The following is a 19,966-nucleotide window of genomic DNA, read 5'->3' as shown; positions in this document are numbered from 1 at the left end:
AGATATAGATGGGACACATTCTTGTGTCTGTGAAATCAGGCAGCAAAAATTGCTCGGCTTACCTGAAGAGAACAACCGGCCAGAGCTCATCATGGCAGCAGCAGCAGCAGCAACAACATCAGTATTGGCAGTGGCTGTGGCAGCTGTAGGAGTTGGTTTCAAGTCCATTGGCCGGTCCACATGGGACACAAAAAGACAATTATTCATGTATGCATTGGACTATAATGCTCTCGTCGCAGCACTCTGCTGTTCGAAGAGCACTCTTGAATGGAGTTGGGAGATGAGAGAATGGAAAAGGAAGGCAGGCGCTGGAGGTTGGGAGATTCACATTTCACTTTGCATTATGTAAAACATTTTCACAGGCGACAAACATTTGCATGATTAACCATAATTGAAAATCTGAAAGAGCGATGAGACAGGACAGGTAGTGGCGTGGAGCCATGCCACCTCCATTCCGTTGCAAGAAGTCCAATCAGTAGCGCTCCATTCAACCCAATTTATCTACGCATTTCAGGCGGCAGCAGAAGCCGCTTGCTGGGGAGTTGACTTCACTGCGGCTCTGAGATTTTCCAGCTTACAAAACGCTTTTGTGTTGGATTCTGCTGTGGCACTCCCATTTCGGATTTTGTGGAATTTCGGCGTTCCTTCTCTTGTTTCTCTCTCTCTTACTCTCTGTGAGTGTGTGCTATTGCCTCAATCTCTCGAGTATAAGACAGTTGTAATCTGACGAAAGATACATATCTTTGAAGAAAAGCCTTTGAGTGTCGGACAATATGAGCATGGGATGAGTAATGTGAAGAGTGAACATTTGTGGATCATTACCGACATTTTGATTTGAAAGATTTTGAAAGAAATATTATTGAAATATTTTGGATGGTTGTTATATGCCATAAAAGATGTCCAATCATGTGATCTTTAGATTACACCTTGCCATCGACTAATCACCATCATTTGAGTTAACAGGAGCAAACTTGGAAACCTTGTCAAAGCCAATGAGGAAGTAATTTTCGGTCAAAAATTGCATTAAAATCTCATTTTAGAAAGTATGCCTTACAGTTATGTGGCCGCACTGTCGTAATCATAACTGTAATTTGTAGCTCATTCATAATTGAATTTGTGGTTCGTCCAGTGGAAAATACTCGTATGAGCTTCCTGCTCATTAATGTTGCAAGAAGTTGGAATAGAAAAGAACATTGCAACGAGCCCCACAAGAGGGGGAGAGGTAATCAGTCAAGTGGTGCTGCAACTTGTTCTCTATCCCTCTCTCTCTCTGTCTCTCTCTCTCTCTCTCTGTCTCTGTCTATCTGATCTGGTATATCTATCTCCTTCTGTCGGTTTGGCTATTGTTCTTTAGGGCTAATATGCGGCTTCCTGTTTAGAGAGGGGTTTTCTTTTTTGTTACATTAATTAGTTGATCGCACGTGATACGGGACTACCTGTGCCCTCTCTCTCTGTCTCTGTCTCTTCCTATCCTTAACCTCTCACTGCTGTTATATTAGCACTTGTTCGAGGCTTTAAATTGCTTGTAAAAGATTATCTCTATGGAAAACTCACACTCAATTTGCGCGTACATTTTAGCATACATTTCTACCATCCTCGTATTCTCGTTTAAAGCATAATCTGGGCACAATCTTAAGTAGCTTACAATGACGGGGCGTTGCCTGAACCCAAGACAATGTGCACTGCACAGATACTTGACCATGCATATATAGACATTCCCCTGTCTATTCCCTTGTTGCCCAAAAGGATACATAAATTGCAGGAACGAGGACGAGCAGGACAGGGCCAGGACAGGCGGCAGGCGGCAGGCGGCAGAGGAAGTAAGTCAGACAGAAATTGCTTGCTGGCAAATGGCACAGCTGTTGCCGAACAAATCTACAAGCAATTCCGAGTTTCAACTGAAATAACAATAATATCCATATACACAGGACGCAGGAGCAGGATACACAATACACACATATATTTACAAACACATCCATACTTAACAGCAGTTGTTGCTTCCGCCTTCATGTCCTTGTCACTCCCCGCTTGTCTGTCTTTTTCGGGGGGCATCCTTATGGTTCTAATTGTTGGTTTTTGGATACCCTCACAGCAGAGAGAGTCTATTCTGATGTCGCAGCGCACAACGAATCGCATTGGGTATGATATATAGCAGCATATTTATACAAAGATGATCGATAATTTATAAATGAATCTTCGAATCTTTCCCTTCTGAAAATAATTGTAGAACGAATTGAAACATCAACGCTGGAAAGTGTATCAACTGCTTCAGCTCTTCTGGTTGTAATTTCTATAGTTGTAGGTTTTGTTGCTCCGTTGACTACAATTTTGTTGTGTTGTTTGTTGCTAATATGATGCGCGCCTTTTAGTTAATTGTGGCATTCAGGACATGAACACAGGACAGTCGGTGTATGCACAAAACAATAACTAAGCCTAGTGTCAGTCTCTCTCTCTAGCACATGCATGCAAACAGTACGGCACACAGTGTGTGTCAACAGTGTCAGGCAGTCACAGCTGACAAATGAGAGTGCAGAAATGGTTATAGTCAAAGGAATGTCGCCTATCGTTCTGTGCCGCACTGTTTGTGCTTTTCCTTTGCCTGGCTTTTGGTCGTTTAAGTGACATTTTGTCGCAGTTGTTGCTCCTCTTGGTATTTATCGGTTTTTCGATGGCTTTGTTCGCATACTGAAGTCACAATCAGAGTAGTGGCTGTGTGTGTGTGTGGGCGGCTCTTTCTTGGCATATTTTAGTTAATTAATTTTATGGTCAAGTGCAGGCAAATTGTCTCTGTGGCATAGAGTTATAGAATGCCCCTGCCCACATGTGTACACATGTCTTTGATTGGCAAGTGATGTCCACTGTCCACTGTCCTTCCTTTGCTGCTAATTTTAATTGCAATTTGGCCAAAATGCACAAAAGGTGAAAGGAGAAAGGAAGCCTATTATATATCCTGAACACAGCAATTCTTGCTACAAATTGTGTGAGTTTAAAACCAAACCAAGACCAAAATATGGTGCATTATTGCCTACACAATTTGATATGCAACCAATTGAAATTAATTGAAAATTGTGGTTGATAATGGAGGAGCATTCGGAGCAGGATTTGCTCTTGCTGCCAAATTATTCATAAGAAATTTTGAGAGCTCGCTACAATCAATGTTAAATTTCATTTGAATACGGGCAAAAAAGTTTTCCCCCTGCCATGCGAGGCAAACTCTTAATTAATGCACCGGAAAAATAAGTCAAATTACATTTTTTGGCCATAAAATATTAATGAACGAAATGCGTGGCCTTGCCTTGCCGCGAGTCAGGCCAAAATATTAAATTCACTTCAAACTACAGAACTTACTGGCTTGGCTCTCGCTCATCCTCTGCTCCTCTTGCCTTCTGTGCTTTCCCCAATCCCTGCTCTTTGCTTTCCATCCATCCAGTTTCTCCTTTCTCCCCTCATTACTTATTGAAGCACTTTACAAAAGTTACAAATTTAAACAATTTTTTTCATTTTTGCGTTGTAATTATGCTTGGCATATGCGCGTATTTCAACAAGTTTTGAAAATCCAACAACCCTCTACTCGGTAGCGGTTTCGATTGGGGGTTAAAAGAGTATTTTTCGCAAGAAGTGCACTTCCTGTCCGTCAACAGTGTTTCAGAGTAGGCATGAACCATGTTTATTGGTGCATAAAATAATGTAGCAACTACATATAGGATTAAATTATATAAATATAAACATTTGTGGGCTTTTTGTAAATTGTTCATTGTGTTTTGTTCATTGGTTCATTGATATTCAATCAATTGTATCGTTGCTTTATCCAGATATCGATATATTTAAAGCGATATCATCACAGACTCCTTGAGACTTCCATTAATCTTAACATATCCCACATGCAAAAACCAATGAATGGCTGAAGGCGTGGAGTAGAGTGGAGTGGAGTGGAGTGGAGTGAGTGGTGCACTGTTGTAAGGCTGGAAGCCGGAACCCACTTGACCACTTGGACATCGTCCAAGCACATTAGTCATCTTTGGCTAAACGCTATTTGAGTTTTGTATTACCCTCCAGAGTGTGTGTGGATGCTGGGACGCCCTTTTTTTTGCATCTTTCAGAATGGGCGGCCAGCGGGGAGGCGGAGACTTATGGGGTCGCCGTTCGCCGTTCCATGGGTCCACTGATTAGCGTTTTGCATGCGAAATGCATAAATCACTTTGGCAGTGAGCGAGAGAGAGAGGAGCAGAACAGAGCCGAAGCGAACGAAGAGAGAGGAAGGAGAAATTCTGCAATTGCCATTTGGTCTGTGGCGACGCTGTTGACATTTTTATTGCCTGAGAAAATAGAATTCTTTTTACGCTCTTAACCCCCCGCCCACCACACTCTCTCCCACTGTTGCTTAGCTGCATAAATTGTTATTTTTTATCGCAACTAAATGGCCGCAAATGTCCAGCGGTTGAGACTGAGGCTGTTCGCTTAAATAAAATAAATTGTCTATAAATAATAACGTAAAATAAATTTAAAAAACGAATTAAAAGCAAAAATCCTTGGCTTTAATCCTGGACGTTGATCCCTGGGTTGCTCATAAAAACTGAGTGGAGATCATGAATCATGGAAACATTTAAACACGAATCCAAGAAATGAATGCGTCAAATAAACATATTCAAGAGATAAATAAAAACTAGACACTAACAAAACTAAATGCAATTCTCCGAAGAGAAACTTACAGCAAAGAACTTGAACTGCAAGGAATTTAAAGTTTAAGCATCATTTTTGTTTTCCTAATTTTTTCTTACTACTTTCGCCAATTAGTTAGGGGCAATAATTTCAATATTTAGTAGTTGCCTCGCCCTCAAATGTCTGCAGATCCTCCACTCTCTCTTGCTCTCTCGCTCTATCTCTGTTGGTGGCTGCCACTAATATGCAACATAAAGTCGTAACTTAATTAACTACTAAAGCCGAAACGGGGGCGGCAGCAGCTTGCTGAGGTCTGGAGGGGAGAGCAGAGCGTAAAACTATTGGGCGAGAAAAGCTGTGGAAGCCAGGGCTAAGAATGTAATAGGGAAAAGAGGAAAAGTCTTTTACTAATTGAGGGCAAAGCTGAGAAAGAGCCTGGCAGATGCGAGGAGCCAGAGCCAGCGCGAAAGAGCGAAAAAAAGCAGTGAAAATTATGAGCACGAAAAGAAAATAATAATTTTATTTTACAGCTTGCGTTTTGAACTGAATTACGAGGTATTTCTTGTGGGTGCAGAAGGGTATGCTGTGTGATGGATAACAATACAGAGAAGGTTTATTTAAAGTTTAAAAATATCTTCGGTTTTGCGACATTTGTTTAGCACATCCTGAGATCCTCTCATTTGTGACTGACCTCTCTGTGATTTCTGCGTGATTAATGGGTATGGAAATATCGACTATAAAGGCTGTTGCTGTCGCTGCTGCTGGTTCTGTTTCTGTTTGTTCCTTAATAGCCGTCAAGATTCTTGGAAAGAAATAAAGCAAACGGCGCAGGGCACACACACACTGCCACCGCCTTCGAGGAGGGCAGGATGACTCCCGGGACTCCTACTCTGAATCTGAACCCTTTTCTCAGGCTGCCTCCCTCCCTTCCTCCCAAATGTGCGCAAGCGTTGAGCTGTGAAAAGGCACAACAACAGCAGAAGTAGCAGCAGCAGCAGCGGCAACAAGAAGTGGCAGCAACATTGGCAAGAGGCAGCCAAGTGAAGTGGCGTGTGGCGTCATCAGGTTGCAGATGCTGGCATCAGCAGAGAGCAAAAAAAAAATGCGTTCTACTTAATGTTGCATGCATTTATAGCAAATATTTCCCATGCCCCATGCCCCATGCCCCAGACAGGGACTGAGACTGAGACCCACGCCTGCCCGACTGGGCCTGCCCACAATTGCTAATGATGCAGCAGCAGTAGCAGCAGCAGCAGCATCTGAGAGATCCTCCTGCCTTCCAACTTCTGCCGTCCTGCTGCAACTGCAACTTACTTGGCTTGGCGCTCTTGTCATTAAGCTGCGCAACATTTACAGTTCTTGCCCGTTGGCTGGTGCCTTTGCTGCCTTTGCTGCCTGCTCCCTGGATGGCTTACTGCTTTTCGATTTAACTGCTGATAGCTTTTGAAGTTAGAGACTAAGTTACGTAGTGCACTTGGCGCACACTTATCTATCATTATCATCAGCAGCAGAAGCAACAACAGCAGAGCAACACACACACACACATCCCCTGCTGCACGTTGTGGCAACTTTTCTATTACGCTCCCAAACTGCACTTATCGTCATCATCAGGCAGCAGCAGAACAGCAGCGGCAGCAACAGCATCAGCTTCATCTTCAGTTCTGGAAGACGAAGCTCTAGATACACTGTGAAGATCCCTCTCCACAGCCACCACAAATGATTCATTCTTGGCATGGAAAGCCGCTGTAAACGCATTCATAAAACCTTCTGGCAAAGGGTATAATGAAGAGACAGCCTCCAGTTGGGGTACAACGTCCAGTCTAATCACTGTATGCATCAGAGCCTTGATGGCATTAGTTGGACTCCTGTCGGCTGGCCCTGCTGTTGCTGGAAGATTGAAGCTGAAGCTGAGGCTGGAATCTGTAGTGGATGCCACTTGAGTTCTTGCTATCGCAGGCTGATGACGATGATGATCATTATGAGCTATCACAGATTGACGATGAGCTGGGACAGTTGGCAGATGTTCTCTCTCTCTCTCTCTCTCTCTCTCCGACTCTCTCTCCATCTTTCTATCACTTTTGCGCACTCACAGTACAGTGCGTTGCGAGAGTGTATGCGCCACAAAAATCAACTGAAGTCATGGACTTTCGTAACGCACTGTGCCTTAGCGTCTTATCTCCTCTCTTTCTATCACTTTTTCCACCATCTCCCTTTTCGCCAGCGGCCTGATTTTGTGTAATTTGTTGTTGCTATGAATTTGCTGGAAAATTGCAATTTTATGTGCAATTTCTGTGGCCCTCCTCCATCGCCAGCTCGTGTCCCCTTTGGCTTACATTATTTCGAATAATTTAATTGCTTATTAAATCATCTGTTTCTTCTTTCGTCTCTTTTTAGGTAAGTTTGTTGCTCTACTGAGGTGCCTCCCCACTCATCCTCTGTGTGGACTAATTAGTTTTGTTGCCCCTGCCCCTGCCACTGCCACTGGCACGGGCACGGGCACAGCCACTATTGTGGATGATGTTGCTGTTGGTGGTGCAACTTTATTAACCGCTGCCCCCGGAGGTTTCAATCTGTGGCTTGGCCGTCAAATTAAATGAAATTTACACTTTACCGTTAAATTGGCAGGTACGTTAGAAAATTACACGGCCAGATCCATAAATTTTGTTACTGCCGGTTACGTTGAGGCCACGGTACAGCCTTTTGTGTACATTTTAAAGTTGCTGCAACCTGCTGGCCCCTCGAGGCAACATCCGATTTTGACACAATTTTTGCTGAGTGAAAAAAATAAATATAGTTATAGAGATGATTGTGTGCCAAGAGAGCAGAGTACTCTATTTATTATGCATTTTTTTTTTGGACAACTCCAAATGGCGGGCATCATCAGCATCCCGCCAACCCTTAACCCTTCTGCCAGGCTGCTCAACCCTTCCATGCTGCCATGCCTCACTTTGCACTTTGCGCTGTAATAGAGGAAAATTCCACTATTTGGTTTATATTTTCACATTGCTTTTGTTGTTGCTTTCATGCAACTGGTTTTTGTTTGTGTGCCACAGGAAAATAGGAGTAAAATGGAGTAAAAAGTAATGCTTGCAGCAAATATAAACATGTCCGGGCAAAAAAATAGTTGAACAAACTTTGGTTTTGAGCTGCGTCCTCTGCCCCTCTGGAAAATGCAGCAGAAAGCATTTTAGATGAGAGTCGATTAAGGGCATACACTTTCACTTCTCTTTGACAGTTGAAGGAAAGCAAAAAGGAACAGCGATTTATGGAACATTTTTGCAGAGAATTGTAGTCAAGGAATATGAAGAAAGTATTTTTTACGGGGTGCTATAGGCTATAGATCTCAACTCTTTCCTTAATTCGCTTGACTCTCTCCCATAGAGTAGATCTAAAACCACGCAACGAAAAGAAGGAACAAGGAACCGTGAAATGGAAAAACTCTACTGTCGAAAATATGAATCGAAAAACATGGCCAAGGCACGACCCAAAACCAAATGGACCAGAAGGCGAATCAGACCAAGAAGTAGAAGCTCCTCTTTGATTCCAGCCTCTGCCTCTGCCCATGCGTCTGCCTCTGGTTTCCTCCCATTCTGGCCAACTGGTTCGGGCCTGTCTCTCCGTCTGTCTGTCTGTTTGTGTGTCTTTTGCGGCTGTTGCATTGTCTTGTGGCATGGTTGCTGCTGCTGCTGCACTTGGCGTTGCTTTTGGGGGGCTCTTTTATTTGTGTTGCGTTTTTCCTTTCTACTTTTGCCGGCTTTTTGCCACAGCCTTTGACCAATGTCCGATGGCATGGTGTGCTCTCCGCTCGCCGTTCGTTTTGGTTCTGTTCTGTTCTGTTTCTGGCCATGTTTTGGTTTTTAAAAACATTTTTAACAACAGTTCCTAGACTCCAGACTCTGACTCGACTGCCACATGTTCTACAAGAGTTGCAACAACACTTTTTACACATGTCAAAAGCTGCTGACCCAATTCTCCCTTCTCTCTGTATTTTTTCCACAATGTTTTAATTCGGTTTATGCTTTATTTAAATTTATGTTGAGTGCTTTATAACGTTACGCTCGTACGCTCTCAATATCTTCGCCTTTTCTCTCTCCAAAAGTGCAATTAACGAGCCTTTTTCAGCTATGGAAAAAATGTCCCTTAACCTAAATCAACAGTGTCCCATAATCCCCCCAGATATATCCCCCTTTGATTGCAGCAAAAGTGTTGACAATAATATTTCCATTCCAGACTAAAGTATTTGTGTAAATATTGTTTGATTTCTGTTGTGTTTTCGGTGCTGCTAATTTTCTAACCCCAGGAAAATCTATAAATAAACAAGAAACCCAACAATGCCACTAAACATTTGTTTATGGGGGCAAAAGTCGCAAGTTCGTGAAACCACCACCGAAAAATAACGAAATTATTTTGCTACCCCCGAATGTGATTTGATTTTTCCAAATGTCCATGGATCGTGCGTGTTCCTCCGATTCCACAAATCCTTCGGTGCATCGTCCATCTGGTCGATCATCAATACTTGTCGCACAAATCCTTTACACCACTATAATCATCGTCGTCACCCCTCTATTGGAGTTCATTTATTTTCTGTTTAACATCATTTAGGGATTGCCAGGGAGAGACAGAAACAGAGAGATTTTCCATGCATTGTCTTTATTTGCACGCACCCCTCGAAAATATTATTTTGGCCTTTTGCCAAGGGATGTTTCGGTTCAGAATTTATTTCTTTCACGGGGGGTTAATGCCTTTCAAGTGTCTTTGGTGCGTAAAGTCCATTTTAGGCCTTTTGATTTGTCCAAAGGATTAATTTTGACCCTGAATCCGAGTTCCTTTCTTTAATTTATATTTTGGCACAAACTTTTTTTGTGTTTGCTTTCAAAAATAATAATACCTCTAGGAAAATAAAACCCCCCCAGATTTCTACGGCACAAAAAGTCAATTTACAGCACGAGGCTCGTCTCCTATGGTAAAAAAGGAAACCAGCAACAAAAAGTCAGGCGGCAGGGGTTCCTGCCAATAAATCCGTAACGAATCCTTTAGCCAACAGCCAACAGCCTAGGGAACGGGCAAGGATCTACGCTTCAGTGAATTTTTGATGGACGTATCCGAGCGTAGCATATTGATGGCAAGTTTTGCGCATTTTACGGATATTGCACAATTTCGTTTTTTTTTTACGTATTTTACGTGCCTTGTATTTGGGGATTTTCAGTCCCACTCGCACTCTCACTGGCACAATCCCCCGTAACACAAAAGTGAAAGAAAATAAAAATAAAATGATTAATTATTCAGGGAAAATGGTTGGTCGGAGGCAGGGGGAGGGGCGTGATTGAGGCAGACGTTTGTGCGCGAGCACTTTTAATTGGCTTTTGAGTCATCGACTAATAAAGATTAATTGTTTTTTAAAAGCAAAAATGTTGACAATGCAGCCAGAATGTGTGTTTCTGCAGTAGAGTGGGAATGTGTATATGGCAAAGGACATTCAGAGGGATACCACCTCCTGGCCGTTTATCTACAATGTCAGCCCACAGTGGGCTGGTACCATGGTACGCACTCAATTGGAAGATTAAATGCAAGCCAACAGTCCAGTCCAGTCCAGTCATTTGGTCGAAATTGGAGATGGGTTGTGTTTTTTGGGGGTATTACAGTGTGTCACGTGGACGTAGGCTAAAGGATAAAGTTTCAGAATTATAGGAACGAATATCGGGCACTTTGATTCAGCGTAAATATCTTTAATAAATTAAAGGAAACGGCATCGAAAAATGAAAACCAATCGATGGAATATAATTTTTTGACATTTGCAGCTTTTTATCCATTTTTTACCATGCTTCATAATTTCTCTAACAGATCTGCCAGCTCCTTTGCTAAATTCTCGAAAAAATTCTCCGAATTCTCATACTGATGGCTTTAGCTTTTGTGACGCACTGTATTTTGTAGCGCTCTCTGACCTGCCACTTGCCAATGTCGCACACTTTTTTTTTGCGCCCCATTTTTGCCTCAGACAATGTGTTATTGTATCCCACTCTCCGCGTTGCATATGCGGTTGTGCCCTGCGTCTGTTGATGGCAGAGTGGTGCGGAGAGTGGAGTGCGGAGTGATGTGGTGGTGGCTACTGTAGAACCATTGGCAGGTCGAACGATTCAAATGGGCCGCCATCGTCGTAGTCGTTGTCGTGGTCGTCCTTCTTGTCGCTGAGCTGATGTTGCTCCCTCATCCATTTTTGCGTATGAATTGCAAAACGCCGCACATATTTCACGTTATTGTTCGGGTCTGTGCTGTGGCTGTGGGCTCTGGGCTCTGCCTCTGGCTCTGAGTTCTGGTTAAAGCAGGTAAACCCTCTGTCTCCGTAGTCCGTAGTCCGTGGATGGCATTCCAAGTCGTGCCACACATTTGATATATGTTTTCGGTGTCGAGAGCATGAGTTAACTGTGTCACAGGCATCGTAAATTTTCGACACATTTTCCAAGGGTTCCATTGAAGGCTGCACCGAGGAGGGGAGCCCACTGCATTGAAATTGCTAGAAATAATCGTAAAATGATGAAGTCGTTTATGAACTTCAACTTCAACTTCGCAGAAATATGAATGAATGATTTGTGTTTGTGTCTGCATTCTGTTTTGCTGGGGGGTTCATTTCTTTTTGGGTGGCTGCAGTAAATTATGATTCGTGGCATGAGGGAAAGGGTTTGCGAAGCTACAACTAAATTAGTGGCATAATTAGTCCCTCTGCAATTGCATTTTCAAGTGCTGTCTGCAACTGTCAAACAACAGGATATATCAACTGTGTATGTGCAATACATATACATGTACATATGGATGTATGTACGCGACTGTCATGAAAAATGATATACCAAAACTCGCCTCGAGGCGAGCAGCAGCTGCTGCTGCCTGCCCCTGGATATCGGTCTTGGACTTGGTCTTTGTCAGTCTGCCTTTTGGGTACGGAGTCCTCCTTTTGTTTTATGCCGCCGCCAGGCAGGGCCTTTGTTGTGTCTCTCTTCTCTCTGTCTTTGTCTCTGTGTCTGTTTCTGTATCTGTCTCTTTCAAGAGCATTTCCAGAGTATAATTTCGTTTAATATTGTTCATTTTAGTTGTGTAATTGTGCGACGTTGTCAAATGACAACTCGAGCGAGCGAGCGGAGAGCTCCTCTCCTACCTCTGTACTCTGCTCTTCCTTCACTTTCCTTTTTCAATTTTTCATTTCAACTGAAATTTTTGTAGAGTGGATCGTCTTACAGTAGAACGAACCCTGGTCGAAGGGTCGCTCGCGTGGGTATCTTTTTTTTATGTTTTATACCTGAACGGAACGGAATCCTTAAGCTTGGCAAGAGATCATCAGCCAGGCTGGTCTTTGGCCTGAAGGCCAGCGCCACAATTTTGACATTGACATTCTCTCTGTCTCGAAAAAATGTATTTTTTATCTGATCGTGTGCCGCCGCATTCAATTGGAAAATTCACTGTTTCATTAATGGTTTAGGTCGTGGTTTTATGTGGCATCTGTCTGGGCATTCTAGACGACACACACAGGGCTAATCAAATTGATGAAATTTCAATTTTATTTTGTGTGCGTTTTTGAGGTTTTTAATGTTTGTGTTTTGATGTGAAATTCGAGCTAGTTTTTGGCTAACGATGGCGGTGATGATGATTTGGATTGACACTTATTTGACAGGATTGTTGAAAAAAAGAGACATTTCAAAAGGTGTCTCTGTGAATATTTAATGATGATCAAAGATCAAAGTATTAAAAATGGAAAGAGCATAGATTTTGTGCTGATAAAGCTGTGAAAAGAGTTGAATATGAGGAGGATAGATCACAGTTGAATGGGTTTTAGACCCACACATAAAAGAGCGGTCTTTAGACATGAAACTGAGTTGAAGTTTTCACATTTTAAAGATGATTATCATTGCTGATTATATTATGGATTTGAAGATATCTTATGTATGTATTTCTAAGTATGATTAACCTGTTGATTAATCCTACTTAAGACAACACTCAAGTGCTCGTATAATCAATTAAAGTTATTTCTGTATCTTTAATCAAACTTTGTTAATGATCCACACATGTATGTAAATTTTAGCAAAAATCCTAAACTTGTTTGCATCTGAAATTGGAAAAGCATAAACACAAAGCCTCTAAATGATCTATTTGAGTATTCCGATTAGATTGAACGCTTTAATTGCCGAGGGCCCCATAGATATGAAAGTTTGTTAAACAAATTGCTGCGATCATGATCCCCGCAGATGAACACGATAAAACCCTTAGTCAAGGCCAATTGAAAGGCCTTTTGTTTGGCCATGTTATCATAGTCACGCCTATCGGAGACCGTGTGGAGCAACAAACCCCTGGTGATGTTGTGGAGCTTTTTTTTCTGCTGTTTTTTTTTGTTTTGCTTTTTGGGATGAAGCAAGCTCCCGCAGTGCGTGTGCCCAGAGACGATCATCATGGTATCCATCGACTCTTTGGAGAGTCATTAATCAAGGCCCACTTAAACACATTTAAACGCTTACGAATTGTAATGCTCTTGGGCGAGAGGGCACGATTTTTCAACGATAACGATTTATTTGGCTGCCTTTTCTTTCTCGCTTTATTATTATTATTATTATTGATACAATGCCCCGTTTGTGTTTACCGTACCCATAAATTCACTTCGGGGACAAGGCAACGCATGCGCCGCCGCCTTTGACACACAAAAACAGGCGATGAAATCTCAATAAGAGATGGAGCACTGAAGCCCCGAAGACAGAGCCACCAGAGCCCCCAGAGCCTGCGCCCACAGATCGTATGGGATTGGATCGTATTGCAGTTCCCCCTGTGGGCTGGCTGGCAAATCGGAATGTAAATTTTTGTCGCTTCTCGGGAATTGATTTATATCTGAAGCAGCAGCGGCAGCACAAGTCGGTCTGGATACGGATTGGTTCGTGGATTGGCTTCAATCTACTTTATTATTCATTGGAAACACACCAGCAGCAGCAGCAGCAGCCGCAGCATCAAGCCCACCAGAAGATGATGATGATGTAGATGACGATCCAATACAATCCGAACGAAGTCAAATTAAACAGAAAAACCAATGCTCATAAAACCCCCCAAAGGCCCCAGACTTTGAATTTCAATTAATTTGTCTGATGGATGGCTGGATGGATGGATGGAAGAGCCATCGTAAATGTGGGTATTTTCATTTTTATGAGCTAATTGCCATTGTTCGAGGCTCTCTTCGGTTCAATCAAAGAAACAAAATGGCAAAGAGAGAGAGAGAGAGAGAGAGGGTGGCCCTAGAGGGGGTTAAAGGAAGTTTATTTGCCTGCCGACCCATTAAATTTTTTGTGTGATTTTGTTGTGATTTATGGGACTTCTTCGCGGTTACAAATCTCAAAAAAAAAAACCATAAAAAGTATGTGGAAAAAGGAAAGGAAGACACTGTGACAGGCTGCGACAGAAATGCTAAATTGGAAATTAATCAATGAAAATTGAATACCAAATTAATATTTATGGCCAGCGTTTTTCGATGACTTTTTTCTTTTTTTTTTGTAATTGAAGCTCAATTAATGCAATCAAATTTGAATATTTCATAAAATGTATTTCAAAATGTAATTGAAAGCTGGGAATATTTGGGGTAGGAGAGAAATGTGACCGGAAAATATATGTTAATTATTATGCAGCCAGGTTTCTTTTTTTCCGGGGAGCATCTCTATTAGTTCGAGACTATCAGTCTCGACTCTTTTATCTGTGTTAAAAAAACTATGCCACATTTTGTGTCATCTAGAAATTTACCATATTATCAAAAATAATTCAAATCAAGTCATTATTATGGCCAAGTTTCAATAAAACTTTTTCCGCACAACATCTCTCATTGATTCATTCAGGATGCCGTCGATCCACATCTGATTTTAAGGGACAATTTAAAGGCTGCCTTATCAACTGTGTGGCACTCGACATCAAAATAATAATCATAATAATTATAGTTGAATATTCATTGTAATAATAATAAAATTGTGAAAAATATGCAGACGAGTGGACGAGTAAATTGCCCAGGCTGGCTGGCTGGCTGCCTGCCCGACAGCCTACATCACAAATTATGGCTGCATTTAAGTAATTGTTGCAACCGATGACAGCGCTGTTGCATGCCCCAACAACTATCTGTCCGTCTGTCTGTCTGTGCCTCTGTCTCTGTCACTGGCATTGGACAATGAGAGCGTTGAAATGCGCAAAAAAATGGCAAAAATTACAGAAAGAAAAGTAAGGGAACAGAGGGAAAGGGAAATGGGAATTCATAAACTGCAGCGACGACAAATTGAAGAGGGATATTGTGGGAGAGAACTGGGACTGGGACTTGTTGGTAGTGGAAGCAAATGCACGGCATATAAAATTTTATGAAACGCCATAAAAATATTTCTAAAATTGTCACCCCGCTGATGCTTTACGAGCATTTAAAAATAATGCATGCAACAATGCGAAATATTAAAAAAGAGAAATGTTAAATATAAATAAAACTGATAGCAGATAAAGGCCACAACGGAAATAACAAGATCGGACTGATAGGAAACTTATTCAAATATAATATTTACATATAAGGATGTACCATTTTAAGTTTGTAATAAAAATAATAACGATAAAAGGCAACAATTACGAGAGGGCAATAGCGAAGGGAATGTGGATTTTTCCCATCAACTGCGTCTCATGTCTACCGATCGAAATCCCCATCTAATGTGTCCACTTCCATTTGTAAAAAGAAGTTTTTTTTTTAGGTTTTGCTTCGCTTCATTGATTTCCTACAGCTTTTGACAGTTGAATGCATTCCTGATGTTCATTTCCAGAGGAATAGATACAATTTACTGGAAGACCATTGCGTGAGTGTTGCACGTGTCAAAGGCAGCATGAGACCAGGACCAGCGACCAGGGACCAGCGACCAGGGACCAGCGACCAGGGAGCAGGGAGCAGCAGCATCCGCTTCAGGGATATTTCACACTTGCCTCCTGCTGTTGCCTGCTGCCCAAAAGCAATTCAATACACCACGAATTTCGCATCGTCTAATCCAAAAAGCATTTCTGACACTTGCTGCGAGTCCTCTGTCTCTCGCATGCCACTTTTTGCGTTACTAATGACTTGGCACTCTTGGGTGTGCATGCAACCTGTCCGCCTGTGTGTGTGTCTCTGCCACGCCCTTGGCTGTCAGGCATTTGTCATATTTCTGTCAAATAAGCGCTTTTAATATTGATTGCTGCTGCTGCTACTTTTGCCGCCGATTGCTGCCACGACGACTGTCAACAGGATGTTGGCTTCAGCGCGCATCAGCTTCAGCTTTCTGTTGCAGCTTGGGATGCAATCAGGCGTTTTATGTGAGCAGCTTAATGGGAATTTATTGCATTTTACCCACCCCCAAAAACCCCTAGCCTTAGTTCCCCTACCCATTCTCTTCGCCTTGCCTCCACCCGCTTGCCATTATATTATATAATGAATTTCTTTTCTTCTTATTTTTTTGTTTAACTCGAAATCTATAAGTGTACGCAAAACGCGTCTTTTGTTTGCTGCCAAAAATGTTGATTATGAGGGTTAAGCATTTACCATTTACCATTTTGAATGGGTTAAGCATAATGATGATGATTTATAGCGGGACAGATGGACGACTGGACGGACGGCACTGATGTTTGTTTGAATTATAAATGATGGCAACAAATGCTAAATTATCCAACATTAAAAGCATTAAGCTAACGTTTTATTTTGGACGCCACCTGCGCTGCCCTCATATATCTTCTCTCTCTCTCTCTCTCTCTCTCTTCCTCCCACCAGTGGATGGACCACCCGTAGAGTTTAAAAGGAAAAAGTGCAAAAAATAAAAATGATATAAATTTATTTATATTGCGGATCGCCTTGGGGGCATTCGCCTTCTCTCTCGACCGCCTGAATCATGTGCATGGGTTACAGAAAAACAAATGCAAAATGCCAAAAGGTCATTCAGCTTTTTTGGAGGCCCAGCGTGAAGTATTCCCAATCTGTTTGGGTCTGTCGCTCGCTCTGTTGCTATATTACAACATATTTTCTGGGTTGGGCTTTGGGAACATTCTTGTTAGATATGGAAATGATTAGCAGCAAAACGTTTGTAGAATAAAGAGCATACGAGCAATAAGAAGAGAAGTTTGGCAGAGTAGAGTTCCATTCTGTGTGCGAGCGAGAGACAGATGCATGGAGATGTGGGTGCGCATTATTGTTGGAATTGCATTGTAAGAAATTGCTGAGAGAGCAACAACGTAGATGTTAGGACAGATAAGAAATTGCGGGACTTGTGCAAAGTAGAGCACGATCGAGAGATGACTTCATTCTGGTCTGTGGATTTGATTTGATTTCAATTGAATCTAATTTGGGGCAAAAAGCAATAAGAAAAAGGCTGCCCGCTTCTACATAGAACTTCATTTGGTTTAGTAATCAATTTGATTCTTCTGTGATGTAAACTTAATTTTCTTTAATTGGTTAATCGTGCAAAGAAAAATAGGAATGGCGCAATATAAAACTTTATTAAACCTGCTTAGTATCACAGCAAACAACATTCGATTCAACTTTAACGTTTAGTAGCACACAATTTTTGGAGCTGTGCTAATATGTTGTGGTTGAGTTGCTGGGTTTATAAATCTGCTTATGAGAAAGCCCCTGGAGGGTTAATAAGTATCGTGACTTTGAGAGCGAGCCAAATGCAAGAACTCAATGTCGAAAAATATACTTTGCTTGTCAGTTTACACACCTCGCCATTCCCACAATCGAGTCAGAGAGAGAGAGAGAGAGAAAGATTTACATAGTTGCTTCCTTCCCAGACAATAAATATGGAATTGCAATAACTTTCAATATTCATATGCCGTGTGTAGAGTGTGTCCCTGTCCGTGTCCTAATACAATTTCCAGAGTGGAGGCCTGGCCACTTTTCGAGTCAATTGCCAGTTAATTGCTGACCAACTTGGCAACAGATTTTGTAGCTGCTGCTGCTGCATGAACACACACACACACCCATACACACACATGTGCATTTATGCCGTATGCATGTGGCAGTGGACAGACCTGTTATTGGGGTGCTCCGTGTCTGGGCAATCAATTCCTTAAAGTTTACACAACAATTGTGGTTTAATTGGAGCCATGCATACTATATATTACGGAGAGCATAGAGAGCGAGAGACATGTGTGTGAATGGTTTCCAATATTTATTGTAGGGTGTGGCTGCTTGCCCCTGCCACCTGGAAAAAGGGGCTAGGTTCTAGCTCGACATTTAAGGTTGGAAATTCCTAATTAATTTATTGAATGCGCTCGTTCACCGGCTTTTGGAGTTCCGAGCGGTGCTGCATGCCTCCGGGTGTGTTCGGTGTTCCTTGGAGGTTGTAAAATTTTAATGTCCACTTCATTATCTCGACTTGAAAATCTAATTACCAAAAGTGACTGCAGTAATGTGTCTCTCCCGCTCTCTCGCTCGCTCTCTCTTAGTGTATCTGTATCTATATCTTTGTGCTGTCCGTTGCTCATCAGTTTCCTTTTTCAGGTTTGCTCTGTTGACAGTAGCTGGCCGGCGTGCAGGTCATTCTTGCAGCTGACGCCACCAGAGCGGCCAAAAGTCAACAATTTTATTTTATTTTATATATTTTTTCGGTGCTCAATTAAAGACCAAAAACTTTGGTTCCGTCGGTGAATTGGCCCCGGCCCGGCCTTTATTATCTTGATGAGCGACCAAACTATTTTACGAGCTCAACAACAAGTTAATTAGCCATTGGCATTAATGCCCCACAGTGGCGACTCCAGCGGCTTTGACTTCGGCTTCGGCTTCGACTTCGACTTCGCCTTCGTTTGGCAGTTGGTCTTGAAACAGCAATTTCATGTTGTCAAATGGATTTTGACGGCTTTTTCTCTCCTTTTCCCCCCTGTTTCTCCCTTTTCTCTCTTTGTTTGTCTCCGGCCTACTTCCTATCATTAATGAAGACGCCCATGCCACTCCGGGCTTCCATCATCAGAGTTGCCATTTATTTGGTTTCGCTTTTAATGCCCTGCCAAGGGAGGGGATACCTACTATAATTTTTCGCAACAAGGAATCATTTCCGTTGGCCATAAAAGCATTTTTGTTTTTGTTTCTTTGTTCTGCAGCCTGCAACAAGAATTGCATTGAGCGGCAACCAAACGTCATTCCATGTATGAAATATATGAACAAAATATGATCGATAAGCTGGATAAACGATTGATAAACTTTGAAGAGTATTCGTTCTTTTTCCTATTTTATTTCTGGTCTCGGGGCTATGCAAAGGGAATATATATTTCCCGGTTTGTTTGGCTAATGATTATAATTAGATGTGTACGTAGACCTGCCCCAGAGAGACGACTGTGCTGTCATCTTAATTACCATCAGCTCGGAGGCAACTCCAAAGCATAATCTGAGGCTGAGGCAGAGGCAGAGTCTGGGAGTCTGAGAGTCACATCTAGAGAGCGTGTGAACATTTTATGTGTTTTGGCGTCGTTTCCGCCGTGGCGCGCACCTGCACGCCAACTAAAAAATGAAAATGATAAATGAAATCAACGAAAAATTGTGCGCTCAATGTGCAAATAATTTTTAATTAAATGGCATTTGCGCATACGCCGCGTGTCCCCAAAAAAAGAGAGGGGGACAGACAGGAGGACGGAGTGACAGTCGCGATGTAAGATAAATAAATGGCCAGACAGCCGCCGCGACACAGCTGTTGGCGACGTGTTGCAATTGCTGTTTGCTGCAGCATTTAGATGGGTGACGGGAGGCGGGAGGAGTGTGGCCAATTGTACGAGTAATTTGCCTGTGTCGCTTATTGAGCCGCGATGTGATTTGCCAGGCAACACCTCTCACAATTGTTGCGCTTTGGGGCCCAGAGGCCAAGAGTCAAGCACGATCCGCGGGCGGAGACAAGGCTCTCGATCGATTGAAAATGACAGCGTTTAAAACAAACGGCGGGCCATCCAACAAATTAAGCTTGCCCCAAACAAAAAGAGGCCCCAACCAACGATATAAAAGAGCAGGAACCCCCAAAGGGAAACAGAAAGAAGTGAGAGATTGGGCGACTAGAGGATACCCATTATTCCGATTCAAAGTGAAAGTTATGGAAAAATTCAGTTCCTTCGGATTGAGTTCGATTTTCAGTAGTTTTTTCCCTATGATAACCCAGAAATGTTGCTATTGTGCTGCCTGGATGTGGAGCCAGTAATCAATATACCTTGAGGATCCATCTACAACTTCCAGGGTATTTAAATTCGAGAAAAAATCTTTATATAAAATGCGTTACGACAACGCCCCCACAATATCAATTTGTGTGTGTTTGTCTCTGATTGA

At 42.3% G+C, this 19,966-nt stretch overlaps 1 protein-coding gene across 9 annotated transcripts in view; it reads left to right on the top strand.

Moving 5' to 3' along the window:
• The window catches only part of LOC117583312 (sterile alpha motif domain-containing protein 5), a 156,815-nt gene that overhangs the window by 18,670 nt on the left and 118,179 nt on the right, over window positions 1-19,966 (top strand). For 8 of the 9 annotated variants that reach the window (XM_034271565.1, XM_034271566.1, XM_034271564.1 and 5 more), the window contains exon 1: window positions 7,163-7,284. The exons of the other annotated variant lie outside the window; for it this stretch is intronic. The gene's annotated coding sequence lies outside the window, so the exon portion shown is untranslated. Of the gene's footprint in view, window positions 1-7,162; window positions 7,285-19,966 lie in introns of those variants that run through there. 9 annotated transcript variants of the gene reach the window in all.

This window comes from Drosophila guanche, unplaced genomic scaffold (assembly GCF_900245975.1).
Source record: "Drosophila guanche unplaced genomic scaffold, DGUA_6, whole genome shotgun sequence".
NCBI lineage: Eukaryota > Metazoa > Arthropoda > Insecta > Diptera > Drosophilidae > Drosophila > Drosophila guanche.
Note: the sequence above shows the minus strand (reverse complement) of the source record. Positions and strands in the feature narration are given on the sequence as shown.